The sequence below is a fragment of the Pseudorca crassidens genome, chromosome 18 (assembly GCF_039906515.1).
Source record: "Pseudorca crassidens isolate mPseCra1 chromosome 18, mPseCra1.hap1, whole genome shotgun sequence".
Classification (NCBI taxonomy): Eukaryota; Metazoa; Chordata; class Mammalia; order Artiodactyla; family Delphinidae; genus Pseudorca; species Pseudorca crassidens.
Genome location: NC_090313.1, coordinates 39094182 through 39106686, shown reverse-complemented (window position 1 = coordinate 39106686; position 12505 = coordinate 39094182).

Sequence of the window (12505 nt, the reverse complement as noted above, 5' to 3'; positions counted from 1 at the left end):
GTTATTGTATTGTTCATCTTTCTTTCTTTGTTCGTTAGTTCTTCTACCTCCTTGTTAAACATTTCTTGTATCTTCTTGATCTGTGCCTCCATTATTTTTCTGAGATTTTGGATCATCTTTACTATCATTACTCTGAATTCTTTTTCAGGTAGGTTGCCTATCTCTTCTTCATTTAGTTGTTCTTGTTGGCTTTATTTGGTTCCTTCGTGGGCAATATATTTCTCTGTCATCTCATTTTTCTAATTTTCTGTTTTTGTGGTCTCCTTTCCAGAGGCTGAAGGTCTCACTCTGTCCTGCCTGCCACAGACCAGTTTCTGTGCTCTTTTCCGAAAGCTCACAAAGCTCCCCTTCTGTCCCAACTAATCTCCCTGCCAGTGAGGGAACTTCCCCAGGTATGGGAACATCTCCTATCCTTGAGCTCCCCCTCCAGGGATGAAGGTTCCATCCTGCTTCCTCTCCTCTTTCTTTTCCCTTCTTTCTTTCCTCCTACCTAGTTATGCAGGGATCTTTCTTGTTCTTTTATGTGTCTGAGGTCCTCTGCTAGTGTTCAGCCTGTGCTGTGTGAGAATTGTTCCATTTGTAGATGTATTCTTGATGCATTTGTGGGGAGACATGAACTCTACGTCCTCCTACTCCTCAGCCATCTTGACTCCAGCTGTTTTATTTTTCTATGGGTTTGCTTGTTTTTGAAATATAATTGACCTAAACACTGTGTTAGAACCTGGTACACAAGATACTGATTCAATATTTCTACACATTAAAAATGATCACCATTATAAGTCTAGATACCATCTGTCACCAAAGAAAATAATTATTAAATAATTATTGACCATATAACCCACACTGTACATTACATACTCATGATTCATTTATTTTGTAACTGAAAAACTTTACCTCTTAATTCCCCTCACTGATTCTTTTCCTCCTCCAACCCCTCTCCCTCTGGCAACCACCTGTTCATTATCTGTATTTATGACCTTGTTTCTGTTTGTTATATTTGTCTGTTTAGCTTTTTAGATTCCATATATATGTGAAATCATACAGTATTTGTCTTTCTTTGTATGACTTATTTCACTCAGCATAATACCCTCCAAATGCTGTTGCAAATGGCAAGATCCAAATGGCAAGGCCCAAATGCTGTTACAAATGGCAAGATTTCATTCATTTTATGGCTGAGTAATATTCCACTGTGTGTGTGTGTGTGTGTGTGTGTGTGTGTGTGTGTGTGTGTATGTATACCACATCTTCACTATCCATTCATCTAGTGATGGGCACTTAGGTTGCTTCTATATCTTGACCATAGTAAATGGCTGCATATGTTCTTCCCAGTTACTGTTTTGTTTTATTCTACTCAGAAGTAGAATTGCTGGATATTTGACAATGCTGATTTTAATTTTTGTGGACTATTCATACTCTTTCATAGTGCCTGCATCAAGTTATATTCCCACCAAAAATTCACAAGGCTTCTTTTTTCTCCACATCCTCCACAATGCATGTTTTTTGTTGTCTTTTTGACAAGTGTAATATGATATCTCATTGTGGTATGGATTTGCATTTTCCTGATGATTGAACATCTTTTCATGTGCCTGTTGGCCATCTGTATATCTTCCTTAAAATAGTGTCTATTTAGGGCTTCCCTGGTGACGCAGTGTTTGAGAGTCCACCTGCCGATGCAGGGGACACAAGTTTGTGCCCCGGTCCGGGAAGATCCCACATGCCGTGGAGCAGCTGGGCCCGTGAGCCATGGCCGCTAAGCCTGCGCGTCCAGAGGCTGTGCTCTGCAACGGGAGAGGCCACAACAGTGAGAGGCCCGCGTACTGCAAAAAAAAAAAAAAAAAAAAAGTCTACTTAGATCCTCCGACCAGTTTTTAAATTAGTTTTTTTTTTTCAGGTGTTGAGATGTATGATTTTTTTGTATATTTTGCATATTAATCCCTTGTCTGTTATATTATTTACAAATATATTCTCCCACTAATTAGGTGGCCTTTACAGTTTGTTAATACTTTCCTTCACTGTGCAAAACCTTTTGAATTTGACTAGGTTCCATTTGTTTACTTATCATTTTTTCCCTTGCTTGAAGAGATATATACAAAAAAAGCTAAAACCAATGTCTAAGAGCATACAGCTTCGGTTTCTTTGAGAATTTTTATTGTTTCAAGTCTTACTATTAAGTCTTTAATTTATTTTGAGTTTATTTTTGTATATAGTGTGTGAAAATAGTCCAGTTTGATTCATTTGTATGTATCTGTTTTCCCAGCACCATTTATTAACCTGGTTGTTTTTCCCCATTGTACATTTATGCCACCTTTCTTATAGATTATTACATAATAGTGTGGGTCTATTTCTGGATCTTTGTTCAGAACCGTTGATCTATGTGTCTGTTATTGTGTCAGTACCATAGTGACTTGATTACTGCAGCTTTGTAGTATAGTTTGAAGTCAAGGAGGGTGATATGTCAAGATTTTTTCTACTTTCTTAAGACTGTTTTGGCAATTCAAAGTTTTTTGTCTTTCCACAAAAATTTATAGAATTATTTGTTCTAGTTCTGTAAAAGAAAATGTCATAATTATAATTGTAGGGATTGCATTGAATCTATAGATTGTCTTAGGAATTAATGCCATTTAACCATATTAATTCTTCCAATCCATGAGCACAGTGTATCTCTCCATCCTTTTGTGCCACCATACAGTTCTTTCATCAGAATCTTATATTTTCCCAAATACAGGTTTTTAACATCCTTGGTTAGATTTCTTCCCAGGAATTTGATTCTTTTTATGTGATTTCAGATGGGATTTTTCCTTAATTTCTGTTTCTGATAGTTCATTTATAGTGCATAGAAATGCAACAGATTTCTTTATATTAATTTTGTATACCACTACATTACCAAACTCACTGATGACTTCTACTGCATTTTTGATGGTGTCTTTTGGATTTTCTATGTATAGTATCATGTCATCTACAGTTAGAGTTTTCCTTCTTCCTTTCCGGTTTTTTTTGATATGACACTAGGATTAATATTTCTAATATAATATTGAATAAAAGTGGTGAGCATGGACAAAATTGTCTTTTTTCCAATCTTAGAGATTTAATCCTTTCACCATTGAATATGATGTTAGCTATGGGCTTGTCATATAAGGTCTTTATTATGTAGATGTATGTTTCCTCAATACTAACTTCAATGAGACTTTTTATTATAAATGGATGTTAAAGTTTACCAGAAGCATTTTCTGCATCTAATGATGATCATATGATTTTTATTCTTCAATACATTTAAGTGGTGTGTCACACTGATTTATTTGCAGAAATTGAACAACTCTTGCATCCCTGGGCTGAAACCACTTGCACATGGTGTATTGTTAAATTTGGTTTGGTAATATTTTGTTGAGGATTTTTGCACCTATGTTCATCAGGTATATTGGCCTGTAATTTTCTTGGTAATGTCTTTGTCTGTTTTTGGTATCAGGGACTTATAGATAGAATTTGGAAGCATGTCTTCTACAGTTTTGTGGAATAGTTTGAGAAGGGTAGGTGATAACTCTTCTCTAAGAGTTTGGAAGAACTCATTTTTGAAGCTGTCTGGTCCTGTGCTTTACTTTGTTGGGAGTTTTTAAATTACTAATTAAATTTCATTATTCTTAATTGACTTTTCTTATTTTCTATTTATTTCAGATTCAGTTTGGGGAGATATTACCTCCTAGGAATTTGTTCATTTCTTCTAGATTGTCCATTTTATTGGCACATAATTGTTTGTAGTAGTCTCATAATCCTTTGTATTTCTGTGGTGTTTGTTGTAACTTCCTTTTCATTTCTCATTTTATTGATTTGCACCTTCTCTCTTTTTGTCTTGATTATTCTTGCTAAAGGTTTATCAATTTTATCTATTAGAAACAGCTCTTAGTTTCATTTATCTTTTCTATTGTTTTTTTTAGTCTTTATTTCATTAATTTCTGCTCTGATCTTTGTGATTTCTACTAACTTTGGGTTTTCTTTCTTCCTCTATCTCTAGTCACTTTAGGTGTAAGGTTAAGTTGTTTATTTGAGTATTTTCTTGTTTTCTGAGGTAAGACTGTATTTCTATGAACTTCCTTCTTAGAACTGTTTTTACTGCATCCCAAGGGTTTTGGACCATCATGTTTTCATTGTCATTGGTCTCTAAGATTTTTTTGTTGTTTTTTTTTTTCCTCTTTGATTTCATTATAGTAACATAATGTTTAGCCTCCATGTGTTTGTGTTTTTACAGTTTTTTTTTTCATGTAATTGATTTCTAATCCCATAGTGTTGTGTTTGGAAAAGATGCTTGGTATGATTTCAATATTCATAAATTTACCAAATGCTTGATTTGTGGCCCAAGATGTGATCTATCCTGGAGAATATTCCATGTGCACTACAGAATAAAGTGTATTCTGCTGCTTTTGGATGGATTTTTCTATAAATATCAATTAAGTCCATCTGGTCTAATATGTCATTTAAGGCCTGTGTCTCCTTATTGATTTTCTGCCTGGATGATTTTTCCACTGATGAGAGTTGAGTATTAAATTTCCCCACAATTATTGTGTTACTGTCAATTTCCCCTCTTATGGCTGATAGCATTTGCCTTATATTGAGGTTCTCCTATTTGGGTGCATATATATTTACAGTTGTCATTTCTTCTTCTTAGATTGTTCCCTTGATCATTATATAGTGTCCTTCTTTGTCTCTTGTAACATTTTTTATTTTAAAGTGTATTTTGTCTGATATGAGTAATTCCACTCCAACTTCCTTTTGATTTCCATTTGCATAGAATAACATTTTCCATCCCCTCAGTTTCAGTCTGTATGTGTCCCTAAGTCTGATGTGGGTCTCTTGTAGACAGTATATATATGGGTCTTGTTTGTGTATCCATTCAGCCAGTCTATATCTTTTGGTTGGAGCATTTAATCCATTTACATTTAAGGTAATTATCAATATGAATGTTCTTATTGCCATTTTGCTAATTGTTTTGGATGTCTTCTTGAAACGCTTTTTCTTCCTTTCCTCTTTTCTTTTTTCTTCTCTCTTGTGATATGATGTCTATCTTTAGTGACTTGTTTGGATTGCCATTTGTTTTTTGTGTATGTATCTGTTGTAGATCTTTGGTTTGTGGTCCCATGAGTTTTTTTTTTTTTCTTTTTGCATGGTTGTTAGAACTTTATTTTATTATTTTTAATACATCTTTATTGGAGTATAATTGCTTCACAAAACTGTGTTAGTTTCTATTTTACAAAACAAAGTGAATCAAGCATATGCATACATATATCCTCATATGCCCTCCCTCTTGAGCCTCCCTCCCACAGTCCCTATCCCACCCCTCTAGGTCATCACAAAGTACCAAGCTGATCTCCCTGTACTATGCTGCTGCTTCCCACTGGCTATCTGTTTTACATTTGGTAGAATATATATGTCAATGCTACTCTCATTTCACCCCAGCTTCCCTTCCCCCTCCTCATGTCCTCAAGTCCATTCCCTATGTCTGCATCTTTATTCCTGATCTATACAGCAACTATGGGGAACAGTATGGAGGTTTCTTAAAAAATTTGAAATAGAACTACAATAAGACCCAGCAATCCCACTACTGGGTATATACCCTGAGAAAACCATAATTCAAAAAGAGACAAGGTTGTTTTAAGTTTCTAGTCGCTTAGTTTCACATGTTTTTCCAATATCCTGAATTTGTACTCTCTTCTCATGAGTGCAGGTTTTGATATCGTATTTGTGTGTGGATGACTTGCTACCTTTACTTTATGTTTGCCTTTACTGTTAAGCTTCCCCATTTGTAATTTTCTTGATTCTATCTGTGGCTTTTTCTTTTTTGCCTAGAGAATTTCCTTTAGTATTTGTTGTAACATTGGTTTGGTGGTGCTGAATTCTCTTAGCTTTTGCTTATCTGTAAAAGTTTTGATTTTTCCTTTGAATCTTAATGAGAGACTTGCTGGGTAGAATTTTTTTTTGTAGTTTTTTCTCCTTCATCACTTTAAATATATCAAACACTCCCTTCTGGCCTGCAGAGTTTCTGCTGAAAAAATCACATGATAACCATATGGGGCAGTGTGTGTGTGGGAGTCCCTTGTATGTGATTTGTTGCTTTTCCCTTGTTGCTTTTAATATTTTTTCTTTGTCTTTAATTTTTGTTAGTTTGATTAATATGTGTCTCACCATGCTCCTCCTTGAATTTATCTTATATGGGATGCTCTGCACTTCCTGGTCTTGAGTATTTCCCTTCTCATGTTAGGGAATTTTGGGGGTATAACGTCTTCAAATATTTTCTCAGACACTTTCTCTCTATCTTCTCCTTCTGGGACCTGTATAATGTGAAGTTAGTATGTTTAATGTTGTCCCAGAGATCTCTAAGATTGTCTTCATTTCTTTGCATTCTTTTTTTTTCTTTCTTCTGTTCTGCAGCATTGTTTTCTACCCCTCTGTCTTCCAACTCACTTCTTCATTCATCTGCCTCAGTTATGCTGTGATTGATTCTTTCTAGTTTATTTTTCATTCCAGTTATTTTATCATTATTCTCTGTTTGTTCTTTAAATATTCCATCTCTTTGTTAAATACCTCTTGTAACTTCTCGGTCTGTTCTTGCATTCTTTTTCTGAGATCTTTTATCATATTTACTATCATTACTCTAAATTCCTTTTCAGGTAGGTTACCTATCTCCTCTTAATTTAGTTGTTCTTGTGGGTTTTTATCTTGTTCCTAAGTCTGAAACTTATTTATCTGCCATCTCATTTTGTCTAACTTTCTGTGTTTGTGGTTTCCTTTCTGCTGGCTGAAGGGTCATTGTTCCTCCCACTTCTGGTGTTTGCCCTCTGGTGGGTAGGTTTGCTTCTGAGGCTTTGGCAGTCTTCCTGGTGAGAGAGACTAGTGCATGCCCAGTGGTGTGTGGATAAGTGTCTTTTCCCTCTGCTGGGCAGGGCTGTGTCAATGGGGGCTTATTTATAGATGACTGTGAGCTCAGTATGGTGTCAGGAGCCCTGTCTGCTGATGGGTATGTCTGTATTTCTCTTTCTTGTTGTTTGGCCTAGGGTGTTCCAGCACTGTAGCCTGGAGGTTGTTTTATAGGGTCGGTCTTGATGTCAAAACTGCCACCTCCTGGGTAGTTCATGCTGTTCACTATTCTTTGGGGCCTCTGTAACCAGTGTCCTTGCCCCCACAGTGAGCCACAGCTGGCCCCTGCTTCCCAAGGAGCTCCTCTAAGACATGCAGGTAAGTCCAGCCTCAGTTTCTATGGAGTTACTGGTTTTTGCTGGGTCCCAGTGTACGTGAAAACTTGTGTGCACCTTCCAAGAGTGGAGTTTTTGTTTTCCCCAGTCTTGTGGATCTCTTGCACTCAAGCCTTACTGGCCTTCACAGCCAAATGCTTTGGGTATTCCTTCTCCTGCTGCTAGACCTTCAGGCTGGGGAGTCTGATGTGTGGCTCAGGACCCTCACTCTTGTGGGAGAAACTTTGTGGTATGTTTGTTTTCCCCTTTGGGGGTCACCCACCCAGTAGGTATAGGATTTGATTGTTGTAAAGCTCCCCTCCTGCCATCGTGTTGTGTGTTCTTCTTTGTCTTTGAATATCAAATGTCTTTTTGATAGGTTCCAGTCATTTTTATTGGTGGTTGTTCAGCAGTTAGTTGTGATTTTGGTGTTTTCGTGAGAGGAGATGAGCTCAGGTCCTTCTATTGCACACTCTTTTCTGGAATCAAGGGGCTGCTTTTATTTTGGATGCTTGCTGCCTCTTTCCTCAGTGTGTGCTGACCATTATTCCCTTGATATGAGGTGTGGATGCATATTAGCAACCCTGCATTTTTCTCCCCCCACCCCCACCATATTCAATGATTTTGACATCATATTTTACATCTTTTTGTTTATCCCTTAAACACTTATTGTGGCTGTAGATGATTTTACTAATTTTGTCTTTTAAACTTTTTCTAGTTCTCCAAGTGGTTTATCTATTATCTTTACTGTATGTTTGCCTTTACCAGTGAGATTTTTCCTTTCTTCACTTTCATATTTCTAGTTGTGGCCTTTTCTATTTCCCCTAGAAAAATCCCTTTAACATTCCCGTAAATCTTGTCTTCATGGTGTTGAACTCTTAGCTTTTTCTTGTCTATAACACATTTGCTCTTTTCTTTAAATCTAAGTGATAGCCTTTCCAGGTAAAATATTCTTGTACTTTTTTTTTTCTTTTCATCTCTTTAAATATATCATACTACTTCCCTTTGGGACTGCAGAGTTTTGATGAAAGTTCAGCTGATAGGCATATGGGAGATCCCTTGTATATACCTTGTTACTTTCCCCTAGGTGCCTTTAGTATTCTCTCTTCATCTTTAATTTTTAAGATTTTAATTACAGTGTGTCTTGGTGTGGTCCAATTTGGGTTGATTGTGTGTGGGCCTCAGTGAACTTCCTGGACTTGGATATCTGGTTTTCTCTCCCAGATTAGGAAAGATTTTAGCTATTATGTCTTCAAATATATTCTCTGCCCCTTTCTCTCTTCCTTCTCCTCTGGGAGCCCTATAATTCAAATGTTAGTACATTTGATGTTCTCTCAGAGGTCACTTTAACTGTCCTCATTTCTTTTCATTATATTTTTCCTCTGTATCTTCTATTGTACTTTTGATTCCTTTTAGGGTATTTTTTATTTCAGTTATTGTGTTCTTCATCTCTGTTTTGTTTTTCTTTGTATTTTCCAATTCTTTGTTAGAAACTTGTATTTTCTTACTGCTTTCATCCATTCTTCTCCCGTGTTCTTTGAGCACCTTTTTGGCCATTACCCAGAACACTTTATTGAAAGATTGCTTATCTCCAGTAGTCTTAATTCTTCTTCTGTAGTTTTATCTTTTCCCTTCATTAAGGACATGTTCTTCTGTCATCTCATTTTGCCTAATTCACCATTTTTATTTCTAGGTATTTGGTAGTTTGGTTATGTTTACCAATCTTGGGAGAGTGGCCTTATACAGACAGTGTCCTATGGAGCCCAGCAATCACTTCCCTCTAGTTACCAGAGCTATATGCTCTGGAGTTGCTCATCTGTTGTGTTGGACTAACCATTGTGGTTGGGCTTGTAGTCATGGCTGTCCCTTGATCTGGAGAGTTGCCAGGCCCTGTCTATGTGAAGGCTGCTGGCTACTGGTCCTGGCACAGCTGCCTCAATGGCCAGAGGAGTCTCAGACTTGGTGCCAGCCTGCTGGTTGGCTGAGCCAGGTCCCTGGGGGACTGGCTGTTGGGCTGGATGTTAATGTTAGTCTAATTTTGGGTTTGAATATGGCTTAGGGGGATCCCTCGGGCTTTTGTCACCTTGATAGTGGTTGGAACGTGTCTCTGACATAGCTTATTGTGATGTCTAGCATGTTCCATGTCTGGTGTTGACATGCTGGTAGGCAGGTCCTGGACCCAGCTTAACCCAGAGAGGTGCCAGCCTGCTGGTGGGTAGGTCCAGACTTGACACAACTAGTTGTGGGGTTTCATTGTACTAGGGGCTGACATTGGCTCACTGGTGGGCAGGTCTGTGGTCCAGAGCTCTTGAAGCTGCTATTTTCTCTTAAAGAGTAGAGAAAATCATAAAAAAATGTTATCTCATAAGCAAAAATGTGAAAATTGTAAACAGTACAATACTACCTATATTTAAAAAAATGATATACAAGGCTTAAAGAGAGTGGACAATTTGTTCTCATTTTTCTTTTTCTTTATTAAATTACATATACCAAAGAAACTTGATCTCGTTGCATTCTGAATTATAACAAAGTTCTTTGTGAACAATTACTTCTGTGAGGTGTAAATACATTTTACTTAGATTCTTTATATAATGGGAATCCTAAAAACAATTTATATTAACTTGTTAAAATTCCTTTAAGATTTTCTGTATTAACATTAAAAACCTAATTGGGGTGATTCTTTAGCATTTTTCAAAATGTTCATGGCCAATGAAAGTTAAAATGGATAAACAAATGGCCATATGCCATAATTTATTTAATGAATATTTTAAAATGTTAAGCTCTTTCCAATTTTATATATATATATATATATATATATATATATATATATATATATATATATATAAAATTTTGTTATGGTTGAAATATTTATTATAATATTCATTTTTAATTTTTGTAATCTGCTTTTTATTATTTTATCATTGTCTCACCTTGCAATATTTTAAGTTTTTAAATTTTTAATTTAAAATTCTAATGTCTTTTACTTATTTGCCTTATTTTATTGCAATTTCTGGGACTTCCAGTAAAATATTGACAAAAAGGAATGAGATCAGTCACCCTTTGTTCAGATGTTAGAGAGACAGCTTCAAATGTCACTACTAAATACAATATCAGCCATAGATTTTTCATCAGTAAACTTTTAATGTGATTTTTTCACATTGAGATGTTTTCCATCTCATGGGATGCAAGAAAGTTTATGGGTATTTAATTATGTAATTTTAGTTACATAAATTATTCAGTAGCTATAATCCAGTAAATAATTTTCTGATTTTTATAAAATATTCTAAAAGTTTGGAAATTGTATTCATAGTTCTGGCAAATGATTCTTCTTAACTAATAAATATGTTAAGCCAAAAAAATTAACATATATTTGAGGTAATTAGTACAAGTACTATAATAATTATATGTCTGCATAAAGATTTTACAATTATGTGTATTGCTTGAGCAGATGTTTGGAACTACTACAAGTAACAGGCATCATATATCACTTTAAGATATTTTGTCTTTAATAACATAACAGTTTAATTTTCCAATAGAATAATCAAAATTTTAAATCTACTATTGCGGTTTTATTTCTCACCCTATGTCCTTCTCCCTGCTATTATCCTCATTAACTTTCAAGTTTGACAAGCAAACTTTATAAAGCTTTAACAATTTTAAAGTGGTTTATAGAAATTTACATATATAAATTTTGTTAACAATAATGAGTTAATAAAGATATATCTCTAAATGTAAAATTTTGATGAATACTATTTTGGTCTTCTTTGTATCTTCATAAAGTTTTCAGTGGTACACTTCGCTGACAAAAAAATTATTTCAAGTAAGAGAAGAAAATTTTCATTACATTTTTCATTTTTAAGGATAAGTAATTAAAATGTAAAGTTTTACCTTTTTTGTATCAACACTTATCATCTAAAGCAGTTTTTAAAACTTCATCCAGGACATTTTGTTCTACAAACTTAAATATTCAAATACATATATTTGGAGGTTTAACCTCCCACTGTTTTTTATGAAAGTTAATAAGGTCACCATGAATATTAAAGAGTGACTGTGCTATACAAAATAAATTCTTATGTATTAGATAGGTTAATAGGAAAGTTAACATAGTTTGAGATACGATACTGTATTTTTAACAATAAAAAATGCACAAAAAAGTTACATGTACTCTATATAATACCGGCATATTTAATATCTACTGTTACTTTATAGTTTCTGGTTTTGCTTTTGAACATAAGGCCATGCATTATTTCATTCTTTAAAATGTATTCTGATTTAGGAATATTATGACCTTGACCAGGTAATCCAAATTCTAGTGATCATTAGATTAGCATAGAGAGCTCAGATGCACCTCCAGGAATACTGACTCAACAGTTTGGGGGTGAATCTCATGAATTTGCACTCCAACAATTTCCCAGGTGATGCTAATGACTGCTGTTCCTCAGAGCTTTGAGTAGCATTGGGCTAATAGTGTGTGGTTCTTTATCAATATACATCACATTTGTTCATGTTCTGTATGATTGTAAAAAGTGTTGTATCAATATTACTAAAAATAAATACTAATAAATAAATACTAATATGTTCTCTATAAAAAATTTGTATTTAAAAAATACAAATGTATTAAAAATACAAATGTAAAAAAAATATGTATTTAAAAAATAAATACTAATATGTTCTCTATAAAAAATTTGGTCTGAAGTGAAATTTTTAAAGGAATACACGCATAGATACTAGTTGGTAACTTGCTTGAAAACAAGATTTGCTTCTTTAGTTTTCTTATTTCAAGCTACCATTAATTCACATCCACTTTACTGTAAAGAATTGCCTAACTGGCCTCCTTGCTAATAATTTATCTGCCTGTTGTATCTGCCTGTTGTTGCCTGATTTTTCTAAACACAAATCTGACCAAAGTTAAAAAAAAAAAAATCCTTCAGGATAAAGTTCATATTTGGCTTAAAATAACCCTTCTAATCATCTTTCATCAAACACTGAGACCCTTCTCTGGTCTCAACTTTAGAGACCAGTTCTATCTTTCTGTACCAGCCAGGATTTTGCATAAACTTTTCATCAGCCTGGAATTAATTCCTATTTTCTAACACTTGTCCCTCATAAACTTGTCTTGAGAATGCCTATTCATATTCCAGATATCTCTCTCTGGAAAGCAAACAAATCTCTATTTGGAATGCAAACAAATTTCTTGGGAGATGGGGGATGATTATTATCCTGGAATGCCTCTGGGGAGGGAGATGTTGTCTATCTATCATTCTTAAATTGTTTCTAAATGCCTTTGA